This window comes from Schistocerca gregaria, chromosome 2 (assembly GCF_023897955.1).
Source record: "Schistocerca gregaria isolate iqSchGreg1 chromosome 2, iqSchGreg1.2, whole genome shotgun sequence".
Classification (NCBI taxonomy): Eukaryota; Metazoa; Arthropoda; class Insecta; order Orthoptera; family Acrididae; genus Schistocerca; species Schistocerca gregaria.
This window is the reverse complement of record NC_064921.1, coordinates 896,872,147-896,885,834: the sequence shown is the minus strand read 5'-3', so window position 1 is coordinate 896,885,834 and position 13,688 is coordinate 896,872,147.

Sequence of the window (13,688 nt, the reverse complement as noted above, 5' to 3'; positions counted from 1 at the left end):
ACGTAGCTACAATTATCTCAGCCATCCCACAGAGCCATGACGACATAAGGTGGTGGGCGGGAGGGCGTTCATGCTCTCGTTCCTTCCATCGACTCCAGCCCTAGTCGCACCATCTTTGCTTGGTTATGTGTTCCCTCAAGAGCTGTGTCGTAATGGCATTGTTTCGAAGTGCATCAGTCAAATGTGGTGTGCTAAATACGCCGAGATGTGTTCAACAACTTAATAGTAGTTACGAGCAGGAGGGCAGTTTTATCCGGTGCCTATCTGGAGTCTTGAAGCTATTGACTTCCTTAGCATTTATTTGAAGTTATGTATGAAGTCTGCTCAGTAAGTAAGGTACTTAAAGACTATTAAGCTGGCCAGGAATCCGGTTCTTTTATGCCTTTCAGTGACCCCTTTTGGGGTTGTGCTTGTCGGTCTGGAGGTTACCGTAAGCGCCAAGCTAGTATTTTGCAATTTGATTCTGGTACTTGAAATCATTGTTTGTTATCATTGAACATTTGAGCCCACTAATTGTAATTTCTGTTTTTTGTAGAACTTATGGCCCTTCCTAGGGAGTTATTGGGTTTGGCCTGTAGCTGAAGTTGTTTGTGCTCAGCCTAAAGGTACGCACCTGCGGGTTATGTGTGTTTGCGTGTTTATACTTTCCCTGAAAATTATCTGTAGTAGGCGGTTTAAGTGTTGCTATATTGTTAATTTCAATCAAACTTGTTTGCTCCTTGTTGTTTGGTTTATAATGACAGCTTTGTATCGGCAGTGGTTCACATGTTTCTTTTCTACTCGTCCGAGGCATGGACATGTTTTGCTCTTGTTTCGACGGCTTTCCCGTCATCGCACGAGGCGTAGATATTGGCATGTCACCCGTGCTTCTGCGGATCTCCCATTCCAGCCTTAAGTTTAGTAGTTTAGTGTCATTCGTTTGGCATCTTGCTGCGGTGGGTTTGTCGGCGGATTTTGTAAAACGTGTCAATAACCTGTCGCTGGAACACTCAGATATCATTGTGCGCTTTGATGTCGTTTCGTTATCCACTAGAGTGCTTCTACTGGAGTCACTAGAACGCATTGGTCAGAAATTTGACTCGAAGACCAGCGCCTTGTTCAGGCATGTCATAATCTCCGCGTATTTTCTGTTTAGTGTAGAAAACTATGAGCAACTGGAGAGAGTCACATTGGTCAGCCCACTCTCGCTAATACTTGCGAATTTGTAAGTAGAGCACTTCGGGTAAGAAGCCATGACATCGTTCAAATGCAAATCCACTTGCTTTATCCCATTATATGGATGGCATATTCGTCTTTTGGCCCCATGAAAGGGTCAAACTATTGATTTCTTGTCAATTATGAACTCCACGCACACCGCCATAAAATTACTATGGGGACCGACGAAGAAGGAGGACTACCATTCCTAGACGTGACGGTCACCCTGGGCCATGGTATGTATCGAAAGAAGACGCACAGTTATGGCTGCCATCAGTCTGCACAGAAGAATGGGGTACTAGAAACACAAGTATACAGGCTACACGCCATCTCAGACGGAGAGAGTCTGCCTGAGGAACTGGAACACCTCAAAAGAGTGTTCTGAAGAAACGGATACTCATAAAAACAGATTTAATGCAAACTTTGCCACACCGCTATATAGTAGAAGTTGTGGAGACGGAAGAAATCACGGAGGAAGATATAGCCGCAGCCTTTGCGCCTTATAGGGGAAAGTCTGGTGCATATTGATAACACACAGCATGTTAACCGTATTTTACCTACCCAAAAAGAGCATGTGGATTATGGGGAGCGTGAAAGATGAACTGCTTTTGCGAAAGGCTGGGATATATGAGATTTCGTGCCAATGTGACAAGACGCACATTGGACAAACAGTGCGCTCCATAGAATACCACTGTCGAGAACATCAGCAGCAGACTCGACTAATGTTCTCCGAGTCGGCGGTCTCAAAGCACTGCTTATAAGAGAATAATGCGATGGAATGAGAACATACCAGGATTTTAGCGCAGACTTCTAAACACTGAAACGTTAGAAATTTGCGACAAGGACAATCATATCAATGGGGCCTGGGGCTGTAACTCAGCAAAGCTAGGGAACTAGCACTGGGTCTAATTAAAAAGACGCTCAGAAAACACAAAGATCTGGCGATCAGGGCGACACAGAAATAATGTCAACGCTACCACAGACGCCAACGCATGCGTCTCCGTGACTGGCGGCGAGTGACATCTGGCGTTGATCACAGATGGAACGGCCTATCGTAGGTGGAACTCAGTTCGTCAACGCACTTGGCAATGGCGACATGTCTGATAGCCGAAATACTGTGCCCCTTAAACAGTATGGATCAGCAGTGTTCCCGTGCACTTTTCGATCAACCAATCTTACATTTATTCACAATTAATGGAGGAAAGAGATGGGTGGAAGTAAGAGAGCCGGCCGCGGTGGTCTCGCGGTTCTAGGCGCGCAGTCCGGAACCGTGCGACTGCTGCGGTCGCAGGTTCGAATCCTCCCTCGGGCATGGATGTTTGTGATGTCCTTAGGTTAGTTAGGTTTAAGTAGTTCTAAGTTCTAGGGGACTAATGACCACAGCAGTTGAGTCCCATAGTGCTCAGAGCCATTTGAACCATTTTTTTGAAGTAAGAGAACAAACTAATTCAGTTATTTTTTTCCTAACACCACCAAGTACGTTCTTGCAAATTGAACTGATCAAATGAAGGATCAGTTGACTCAAATGGAGCAGAAAAGAAACCGCATGACTGCTTGCCTAAGTTCTGATATCCGTCCAGCCCATATCACTGTTGTATTAACTCCACGTTATCTAACTTGCATCCTATCTCTATTTGCCCTGTTGTCAATCCTTATCACGGCTGATTCAGTGGTTACGGCAGTAAAGCAGCAGATGTGGTGATACATCTGCAGTCTTGTCCTCTCATCGTCTGCCAGTAGTTGAAGCAAATACGCTGCTACTGTGGTATGCCTGCGCAGTCCATCGCTGCCTCGTCCGCAGCTCGTGGTCCAGTGGCTAGCGTTGTTACCTTCGGATTACGGGGTCCCAGGTTCCATTCTCGGTCGGCTTGCGGACTTTCTCTGCCCGAAGAGTGGCTGTTTGTGTTGCCCTCATCATTTCATAGTCATTCGTGAACGTGGCGAGATTGGACTGTGTAAAGTTTGGACTTTATACGGGCGCTGGTAACCGCGCAGTTGAGCGCCCTTCAAACCAAACCAAAAATCGGTGCCTCTGCATGAAATGTGAGGTACTACTCAGTGCGAAACGTCAACCTATTGACTCTAATCGAGGCAAGCTGCAGCTTACTTTTACAAGTTAAAGAAAACGAGCAATGGTTCTTTGGGTGCCAGTTTGCACACCAAGTCTTCACCCCTCGAAGTGCAAACGCCGGACTCTATTTAAAAGATGTGGCTAACCAACTTGCCTAGGAGGGGCACGCCCTTGCCTCCACCACAGTGTGTTGCTAGACAGACGCGAGACACGACTCCCAATCAAAATAACTGATATTAATGTTAAACTCCCAGGAGTGCGTCCAGAATAGAGGAGCCAGAATTCACCTAAGGCAGAATGTATGGACAAAATCACCACTACAGCTCGATACGCTAGAGTCGAATTCCCTTCAACAAGAACTCAGCCGAAAGCCAAACATGTAACTTTAAGAGCTTCTCTGGTTTCACAAGCCTGGAAGAGATGTCATCAGCTCTGAAAGCACTGCCCACCACTTTCCTTAGTCTTGTGCCTTTCTACCAAACAGTGTTTTCTTGCATCACCCATCCCGGTTTCCAGTTGACGAAGGCACACTTACGCGGAGTGGTCGCGCTTAGAGCCCCATGCAGCTGAATGGTGTCAAGCGTAGATTATCCCGCGCAACGGTTCTTTCGGATGGTCAGCGACTAAGTGCAAGGTCAATGAGTCGGATTCGAGTTTTGTAACTCTGAAATACCTTCCTACATTAAAGAAGCGAACATTAAATTTGAACTAATACTGCGAAGATTTTGTACGTGGGTAGCTTAGAATTAAAATCCTTCTGTTTACATCAAAGGAAAACAATTGATTTTCCGAAACATTGTCTGTCATACACATCTAGAAGTAGGTCATGTCAGGGAGAGAATCTGTTCTTGGGAAACTACTTCTATAGCGACCAAAAGGCATTAATAACCTTCAAGCACGTGCGTTACAGCAGCGGGATGAATAAAATGATAGTACTAATGACGATAATAATCGAATTATCCGGTAACTACACACTGCACAGTTTATTTTCTGAAACTACGAAATTTGCTCACTTCAAGCCTACGATGCCTAGAAGAGTCTCTACATCATGCTGACATGAGAATATCATAATCTACGCGTCATAAGCTTGCTTCTACTAAACCATTTAATAGACTCGCATTTTTCCACTGTGATTAATTTTGAAAGCTAAGCACATCATCCGTTTCAGCACACTCTTGAGGTTGGGAAATGTGGCCACAATGGTCTGGTGGAACGAGTTATCACAGGTGCATTGAGTGGGTTCGGGAATTTACCTTTAAGAGGCAGAAACAGATTTATTTTACTTCTGGTAACCTCAAGAGAAAGACGTTATAATCCATAATCCGCAGTAAATACACTCCTGGAAATGGAAAAAGAACACATTGACACCGGTGTGTCAGACCCACCATACTTGCTCCGGACACTGCGAGAGGGCTGTACAAGCAATGATCACACGCACGGCACAGCGGACACACCAGGAACCGCGGTGTTGGCCGTCGAATGGCGCTAGCTGCGCAGCATTTGTGCACCGCCGCCCTCAGTGTCAGCCAGTTTGCCGTGGCATAAGGAGCTCCATCGCAGTCTTTAACACTGGTAGCATGCCACGACAGCGTGGACGTGAACCATATGTGCAGTTGACGGACTTTGAGCGAGGGCGCATAGTGGGCATGCGGGAGGCCGGGTGGACGTACCGCCGAATTGCTCAACACGTGGGGCGTGAGGTCTCCACAGTACATCCATGTTGTCGCCAGTGGTCAGCGGAAGGTGCACGTGCCCGTCGATCTGGGACCGGCTCCCAGCGACGCACAAATGCACACCAACACCGTAGGATCCTACGCAGTGCCGTAGGGGACCGCACCGCCACTTCCTAGCAAATTAGGGACACTGTTGCTCCTGGGGTATCGGCGAGGACCATTCGCAACCGTCTCCATGAAGCTGGGCTACGGTCCCGCACACCGTTAGGCCGTCTTCCGCTCACGCCCCAACATCGTGCAGCCCGCCTCCAGTGGTGTCGCGACAGGCGTGAATGGAGGGACGAATGGAGACGGGTCGTCTTCAGCGATGAGAGTCGCTTCTGCCTGGGTGCCAATGATGGTCGTATGCTTGTTTGGCGCCGTGCAGGTGAGCGCCACAATCAGGACTGCATACGACCGAGGCACACAGGGCCAACACCCGGCATCATGGTGTGGGGAGCGATGTCCTACACTGGCCGTACACCTCTGGTGATCGTCGAGGGGACACTGAATAGTGCACGGTACACCCAAACCGTCATCGAACCCATCGTTCTACCATTCCTAGACCGGCAAGGGAACTTGCTGTTCTAACAGGACAATGCACGTCCACGTGTATCCCGTGCCACCCAACGTGCTCTAGAAGGTGTAAGTCAACTACCCTGGCCAGCAAGATCTCCGGATCTGTCCCCCATTGAGCATGTTTGGGACTGGATGAAGCGTCGTCTCACGCGGTCTGCACGTCCAGCACGAACGCTGGTCCAACTGAAGCGCCAGGTGGAAATGGCATGGCAAGCTGTTCCACAGGACTACATCTAGCATCTCTACGATCGTCTCCATGGGAGAATAGCAGCCTGCATTGCTGCGAAAGGTGGATATACACTGTACTAGTGCCGACATTGAGCATTCTCTGTTGCCTGTGTCTATGTGCCTGTGGTTCTGTCAGTGTGATCATGTGATGTATCTGACCCCAGGAATGTGTCAATAAAGTTTCCCCTTCCTGGGACAATGAATTCACGGTGTTCTTATTTCAATTTCCAGGAATGTATCACGTTCCTTCATTATCAACTGGGCAGAGCCGGTTTACTTTGGGTAATGACATAGCGGAAGTCATGGCAAACAGAAATACGGTCCCCAGTAAAGTTACTTACATTAGAACATTTTATTTCATTTGATGAACAGATAACCATTTAAAGAAACAGGTCTCTTATTTTACTTGTACTCGATTGAACTAGAGACGCTGAAAAATTTTGTGCTGGACTGTGATTCGAATTCGTATCTCCCTTTTCGAGGATCTGAATCTCTCAGATCAGTAGAGTTCTATCATTTCGTTCCTTTTCCCAAGACTGCAATCTTCTCTAGCACTCCTCCAAAGGATCCAGTACTAAAATATTCATAATTTCGTTTCAAGCCCTATCAAGTGCACACCCACCTGCTAGTGAAAATTAACGTGAATTGTTAATGCCAGTTAATATGTTGCCAACAATAACAATAGGGGTCGTTATTTCTGGTCAAACACGCATACATCTTACTGTTGGTGAGTAAGCAACTGATCTGTTAGCAATATTCGTGGATGCACGATAGGTGTGCAGTTCGACTGTCGCTTAGGCACGAAAGTTTGTATCCGTATTTTAATTCAAACATCTAGCAGCTTGTAAGAAAAACCGATACGTAATATTTGATTTTTCTTAGTTAACAATCCGATTACGTGTTGGGTCACAGAACTTCACATCATGCACTTCACCTTTAAATACATACACACTTTGTTACTTGAGAATGGAGGTATATCAGACATCTTTCGTGGTTAGCTAACAGGGACGGAAGGGTCTTGATAGGAGTCCCAGTTTATTACAAAAACTGTCGTCTTTTATTTTACAGTTTAGATGTGGTTACTGGGATTGGCAAAAAGTTCGGTTATTCATGACTCTTCATGGCTAGTCATCAATATGACGTTATTAGATTAGATTAGTTTCGATTAATTCTTGTTCCATAGATCATGAATACGACATTTCGCAATGATGTGGAACATGTCGTTAAAAAAGGAAAGATTTCTTTACGTACCATGATTCAATTTCTTTGCAAGAATGTTTTACAACCTCTCTCTCTCTCATTCTTTTTTATTTCTCTCTCTCTCTCTCTCTCTCTCTCTCTCTGTCTTTCTCCCTCTCTCTCTCTCTCTCCCTCCGTCACAAACACACACACACACACACACACACACACACACACACACACACACACACAAACACACATTCTTTTTTTTTGTTTTTATTTGTTTGTTGTGCTCGACTATCGGCGAGGCACGAAAACGCATGTGATTGAGTTTCTTAGTTTGGAGTTCACTTACGAAAGAAATATAGGAACAACTATGAGAGTTACTGATATGATGCTTAGTTCGCAATCAATTCCGAGTATTATTAGTAACTACACTCCAGTCCCTAAACCTAGTTACAGAAATGCGAATCAGACGCATTACGTATTCCAGGCCGTAGCAGCTGCGACTTGGAGACACCAGCTATGGTCACTTCTCAGCCCACTGTAGGATCACATCGGTTCTTCTTCTTCCTGCTGGTACTGTAACTGAGATTTGGCATCAAGGCAAGGTATGTTTGGCAACTCTGTGACCCACAAGTTACTTCCTTGTGTGCACGGAACTAAGCCTCAAAGTTCACTTGATTTTACCTGTCATTTCCATTGAATAATCTCAGTTATTATCGCTTGAGGTGTAACAAAAGATTGTAAACTTACGGTTTTCAGCCCAGGAACGTCGTTGCAGGTGTAAATCGTAACCAATCTAGTCCTTTAAATAGCGATTTATGAGTTCTAGCCACTACTGGTCTCGTAAGAGGAAGCTAAGACACATACCTCTTCGCCAGCTCTGTGGTAACGTGCAGACCTGTGAAAATGCGTCTGTTATGGTTAGCAGTTCCAGTATCAATGACTTCAACGCTTTTACCCCCTCTGTGAAAGAGCTACAAGCAGTCAGATCAAATATCAATAAAGAAATCGCAAGAAAATACTTTCAGCTCATAGTGCAATGGTGAAAAACTTACAATGCTGCACAACAGATAACGCCTCTTTCAGCTGCTGATAAGCAAATGTTTGGTTTCTAGAAATACATAACTATATTTATGAAATGCCTCATTTGCATACCTCTTGAGTATGACCCAGCATACCAATTAAACATAGACCCAATCAAAATCTAAGTGAGTAGTATTTTACTAATTCGTGTCGATAGAGGCATACTTGTGTACAGATACTCAGTTTTATTAAAACAGACTTTCGTCGTAAGGTTATCGTGGGTAGTTTTATTTCATTTCTTATAATACAGTGCACAATTTTCGTAAGGTTTCCTTTAGTGTTGCTGTAACAATAGTAAACATGAGAGCGAAATTAATCACCAACGATATATGCGAATTCTCTGATGTTATCTATAACAATCTGACGATGCACATGCAGTTTATTGATTACATGCATGTAGAAAACTTGTTCTGAGTTAAAGCTGTCAAACAATGTTTGAAGAACAATAAAATGCCACTAGCATGCGATAGCTAATGTAGAAAATACTTTTATGTCGTATTTAGATACGATGCGCTCTCCCCATACATAATACAAAAGCTTCGAGATGCATCTGCTGCCTGGCTGTCTGTTAAACCTGAAAAGAACAAAATGTCACAGAAGTTAGCCCTTTTTTCCACATGCGACTATTTTGGGTTGAGAAGTGAAGGGAATTATGTTCAAAGTTCCATGAGATTGGTAACTTCAGCAGACAGCAGAATTGAGTTTAAAAAAAAAATTGCCGTAAATGTATTTGAACTCGCGATATGTTATTGATGATGCACGACACTTACCATGACACCATTGGAAGACACATAGCTACAACAGCTCCAGAGCTGAAAAACAATTCTTCCAGAACTTCTGCATACCACAGCGCTGCGAGATAATGCAAATAGCCGGGTCTAGACTTCTGAGAGAAACAGTTACAGCTTTTCGTTTGCTCTCCACGACGTTTTTTACAAACACATAGCGCAATGGAATAGCTCAAGTGAAAAGGAACACTTCATATTTAAATTTCTGCATCCTACACTGTTGGAAGTTCTGTATAGGTGGCAGTTACGTGATTTTTTTCGGTGATTACAAAATAGAGTCGAATGTATGCACTGGGTAGCGGAGGCAGCTAGTTTATGGTGATTCGTTCAACCAAGTAAATGAATTTACTGAGCATGCTGCAATTTACTACAGAGAACCTGTATGTCAGAATTCTCATCCAGTGTGGCGCGACGGTGTTATGATAGAAAAATGAGTCACAGAAAAGAGAATTTGGTGGTCTGTTGGACTGATGATAGGTTCTTATATCTCTGGTCTGGGTTCGATTCCAACTTCTGTCAATGATTTTAGATAGGGAGAGAAAGATTCCATTCTCTTCTGGCTACACAAAGTGAAGAAGATATAATGGCAGTGTGGTCTGAAATTCACATTAAACATGATATTCTTTCTCTGCCAAGTAGGCGTCAGGTTGAAGCACAATAAAGTCTGGGGTGGCGACATGTAGAAACTATATCACCAGTAACCTTTCTTATACTAGGGTCACAGGTCACTTATTCCATCTTTTATCTGAGCTTCTGTATGCCGATAAAATTGGTTCTGAACTGAGAATGCAACTCAGACCGCCCTTACCGCGAAATTTGATCCCTTCGTGACAATACAACTCGGATACAATGTGTTGTTTGTTCAAAACTGCAGATTCCTCAATATCTCCACACATTACTCGTGAATGGGTTCGAATCCTGGCCCGGCACTAAAGATTTCATTATGTATTATCAAGCTATAGCATGAGAACACCTATCTGCTGTTGGCTAATAATTTTGATTTTTAATGTTTTTTAATTCGTTGTCAACAATAACGATGTCTGACGTTTTTGACTCCCAGTGGGACACAGAACCATTTTCGAGATCACTGTAAGTTCAAGATGTTATTCCGAGCTGCTGGTGGAGAAAAATTCGGTATCTGACGTCTCTTTGTGTGCAGACAACAACGACATGTGTGGGGCTCTATTCCCAGTGAGCACTGAACTCTTCGTCATATTATTTCTAGTTCAAACATGATCACATGTCGCTGCTGGTGCAACAAACCCATATTTAACGTTCGTTTTCTCTAGAATACAACAGCGGTAGGTGCCGAGTTGGAGTCCTGGGAAGGGAAAAATTATGTTTCGTCTCGTCATTTCAGTTAAAACATCTAGCTACTGCGAGAAAATCCGATATGTCACAGTTGGTTGTGCTTCGATATCAATCCGATTAGGTTCTGGATTCGAATCCCTGTCCAACACAAAGCTTTGCCTCACGCCCTTTCAAGTAAGTTACTTGTGAAGAAGCAATATTTAACATCTCTCGTAGTTCGTTAACAGGGACAATGGATAATGGGTAGGAATTGGCGTCCGTTAAAAACGTTTGCGTTATGTAGTTTAAAGTTGATATTTGGTAGCTGATACTGTCTAAAATCGAGATATATCACTCTCTGTATGCTTAATCTTGAATGACTGTAAGTTTGCGTGAGTCACGAAATCTTTGCTTAGTCTGCCTGACCTGGGTTTGAATCCATATGCAGAACATTCGTCGTGTCATTTGCAGTTCACACATATTCTCAACTAGCTGCTCGTGGATAACTTAAATTTTCAATGTCATTTTGTGTTAAATTGTAATTACTGTATGTTACATTGAAGAGAAAATCATGAATACGATGAACTTTCTACGTTCATTACCTATCAGACGTAATAATGAGAGTGGTAATATTTTATTTATGTAATTTATTGTAATAAATGTGAGCTGACAAGCCTTAAGGACAGTCTTATCTGTGATAAGGCATTCCCTGATATTTGTAGCATCGTGGTATCACTTTACATCTTGAGTTACTGCGATATAGAGCACTGTTTTCTAGTGGTGACATGTAAAAACCATTTTCAATAGTCAAACGGCTGTACCACGAAGCGATTAGAGGACCTGCTAGACAGCCGCGTTATGCCGCTTGCATGCGAATCAGGCGACATGCAGTTCAGGCCGTTCGGATACTTTCGAGTATGACTGTACCTTTGCATTCATTTCATTGGTGGAAATTTTGAGTGTAAATTAATAACCGTCCCAGCGTCCGCGGTAGTGTGTACCACTAAAACATTTAGTTGTTGTGGATTACCGAGGACACCAATGTGTAGCACTTTCAAATTCAGTTGTTTAGTAGTGAATCTTAAGTATCGCCTCCCGCGTATGGCAATTTGGTGTTTAAGCTTTAGATTCCAGTGAAGTTCTTTACCCAGTTTTATTAAGTGGATCATGAGCCGTGTGGCAATATTCCTGTTTACTAAGATATTTTTACATTGTGTAATGTTCTAATTTTACCTTTTAATTCTTTTAAAGGGATTTCCCTGTAGCAATACATGTGTTTTTGAAACTAGGATCTAGATGGCTGTCACGTCCGAGGACTGATTGAAGGGAACAATGTTTGAAGTGTCTACTCACTAAGTCTTCCCTCGAAGGAGTAAGTTTAACCATTTATTTGTTCTATCTCTTTGATTCAGCTAAGCATCTCGTCGTGCAGTTTTAAAGTTTACATAACTCGTTTGGGAGACGTTAACTGTTATGTTTTTGTACTCCTTTTGCAATGATTAAGTTCTATTTCCTCTAGGCAGCTTTTTGGGAGTAATACATGCTATCTTATTTTATAATAGACTTTTTGACTTATATAGCCCTGATCTCTTAAGATGTTGGCGATTGTTATTCATGTAATTTATGTTTCTGTAACCTGTGTCTCGTCTCTGTGGGTTTTTTTAGCAGCGCCTCTTCTCCTCTTGAAGCACTACATTTTGGCGGTTTCCGGTCGGGAGGGCCTGTTGCTGTTGTGACTTAGCAATTTCCCCCAGGCTTCGTTTGGGGCGTGCCCGCTATTGCTATAGTGTAGCTGTTCACATTGACGGTTTGCGTTCCACCTTTCCCTTCTCAAGGCTCAAAACTTACTTTGATGTCCTGCCTAAAGGCTTATATGTGTGCATTGTTGTAATTAAATTTTGAGGTAGTTTCTTTGCCTGTTCAAATATTTGTGTATATAATTCGTACGCTGAGAAAAAATTTAATGTAATTTCTTTCCAAACTGCAGTCTCCTTAAATTTATATTTTTAATTGTAACTCCCTATTCTTCGTTTGAATTTAATTTGTCATTGTATCTGTTCTACAGATGTAAGAAAATTTGTTAGATTTGCCATTCTTGGCTGTTTATTCTAAATTGCCAGTTTTTAACTTAATAACTGTATGAGAGAGGTTCCATGATTTGTTTTCATATTTTGTTCTAGAAATGATTCACTGGAACAACAAGAATTGAAACTTTGGTCATGTCATTTTGCAGTTAAAATTTGAAAAGGCTTGTTTTCGTTTAACAGCCTCGAATATTCAGAGACATATGGTGATTGTTATATTTTATATTGTACTATCATGCGCATTGTAAATAAATGTGATGAATTAAAAGACAAATAATGCGAGAATTGTGGTCCCACATTTCCATGTTATTCTTTTCATATCTCGATCTGTATCCCTAAGTTTCAATTGTAGCACACTGTGGTAATGACCTCGCTGGGTAAAAAGGGGCTGGAGAAAGTTGTGTATCCTTTTGGAATCTTTTGTTCTTAGCAACTAGTAATTTCTGTATAATTTCTACTTTTATTGGCATGGAAGTAACCCGCCAGGTTAACCGAGTGAACTAACGCGCTGCTTCGTGGACTCGGGTAGGGGCTCCGGACCTGTATAGTATCCGCCCAGCGGATTAACGACGAGGGCCGGTGTGCCGGCCAGCCTGGATGTGGTTTTTAGACGGTTTTCCACATCCCACTAGGTGAATTCCGGGATGGTCCACACGTCCCGCCTCAGTAACACGGCTCGCTAACATCGGAACAGTTTCGCACTATTCCATGGATTACACTAGCCGTAGACAGTTGGGGTACTCTAATTTCTTCCCATAGGTTACGGGGTGGCGGCAGGAAGGACATCCGGCCACCCCTTCAAAAGCAAATGAAAGAAAGTATGGGCGTGGAACACAGTGGATGCTTAGGTATATCGTATCTCAAACCCGAGAATCTTGAATATGAATTGCAGGAACAAAGCATCGCTGTTGGAGGGACCGAAATGGAGCTAGCAGAAGGTTGCGTCTAGCATTGGATAGCCCTCTTCTCATTTCCTTTGAAATAAATGGCGAGGTTTGTGCGCTATTTCTGCTGCTTCCGTAGCTGTGGACGAAATGTCTCATAACATTCAGTGCTTGGACAATAATCAGCCCATTTTAAGGCAATTGTGTAGGATTCAGGCGCATTTGTTTCATTGGAGTAATCATCTTGCTGATTTAAACCATTTTGATCTTCACCTTAGTGATCGGCAGACGGAGACTGTTCAGCAGTTGCTTGTTCGAGTGAAAGAGTTACCAACTGGTAGTGGTTAATTGGATTTAGATAGTGAACTAGGTAGTGGCGAAGAGGGCATTTCAGCCATTAATCATCACAAGATTTAAGAAATACTGATACTCTAGGCTTTGGTGGGTCGGTTCCTGATTTATTTGCCAAATAGCCTAATCTTATTTGGTGCTTGTTTAGTGGTATTTCTGAGTTAGCTACTGAACAATGGAATGAAATTTGTGAAATGGTTGGTTTTCCGATTTTATCTTCACGCTGATGCGTGGCAAGT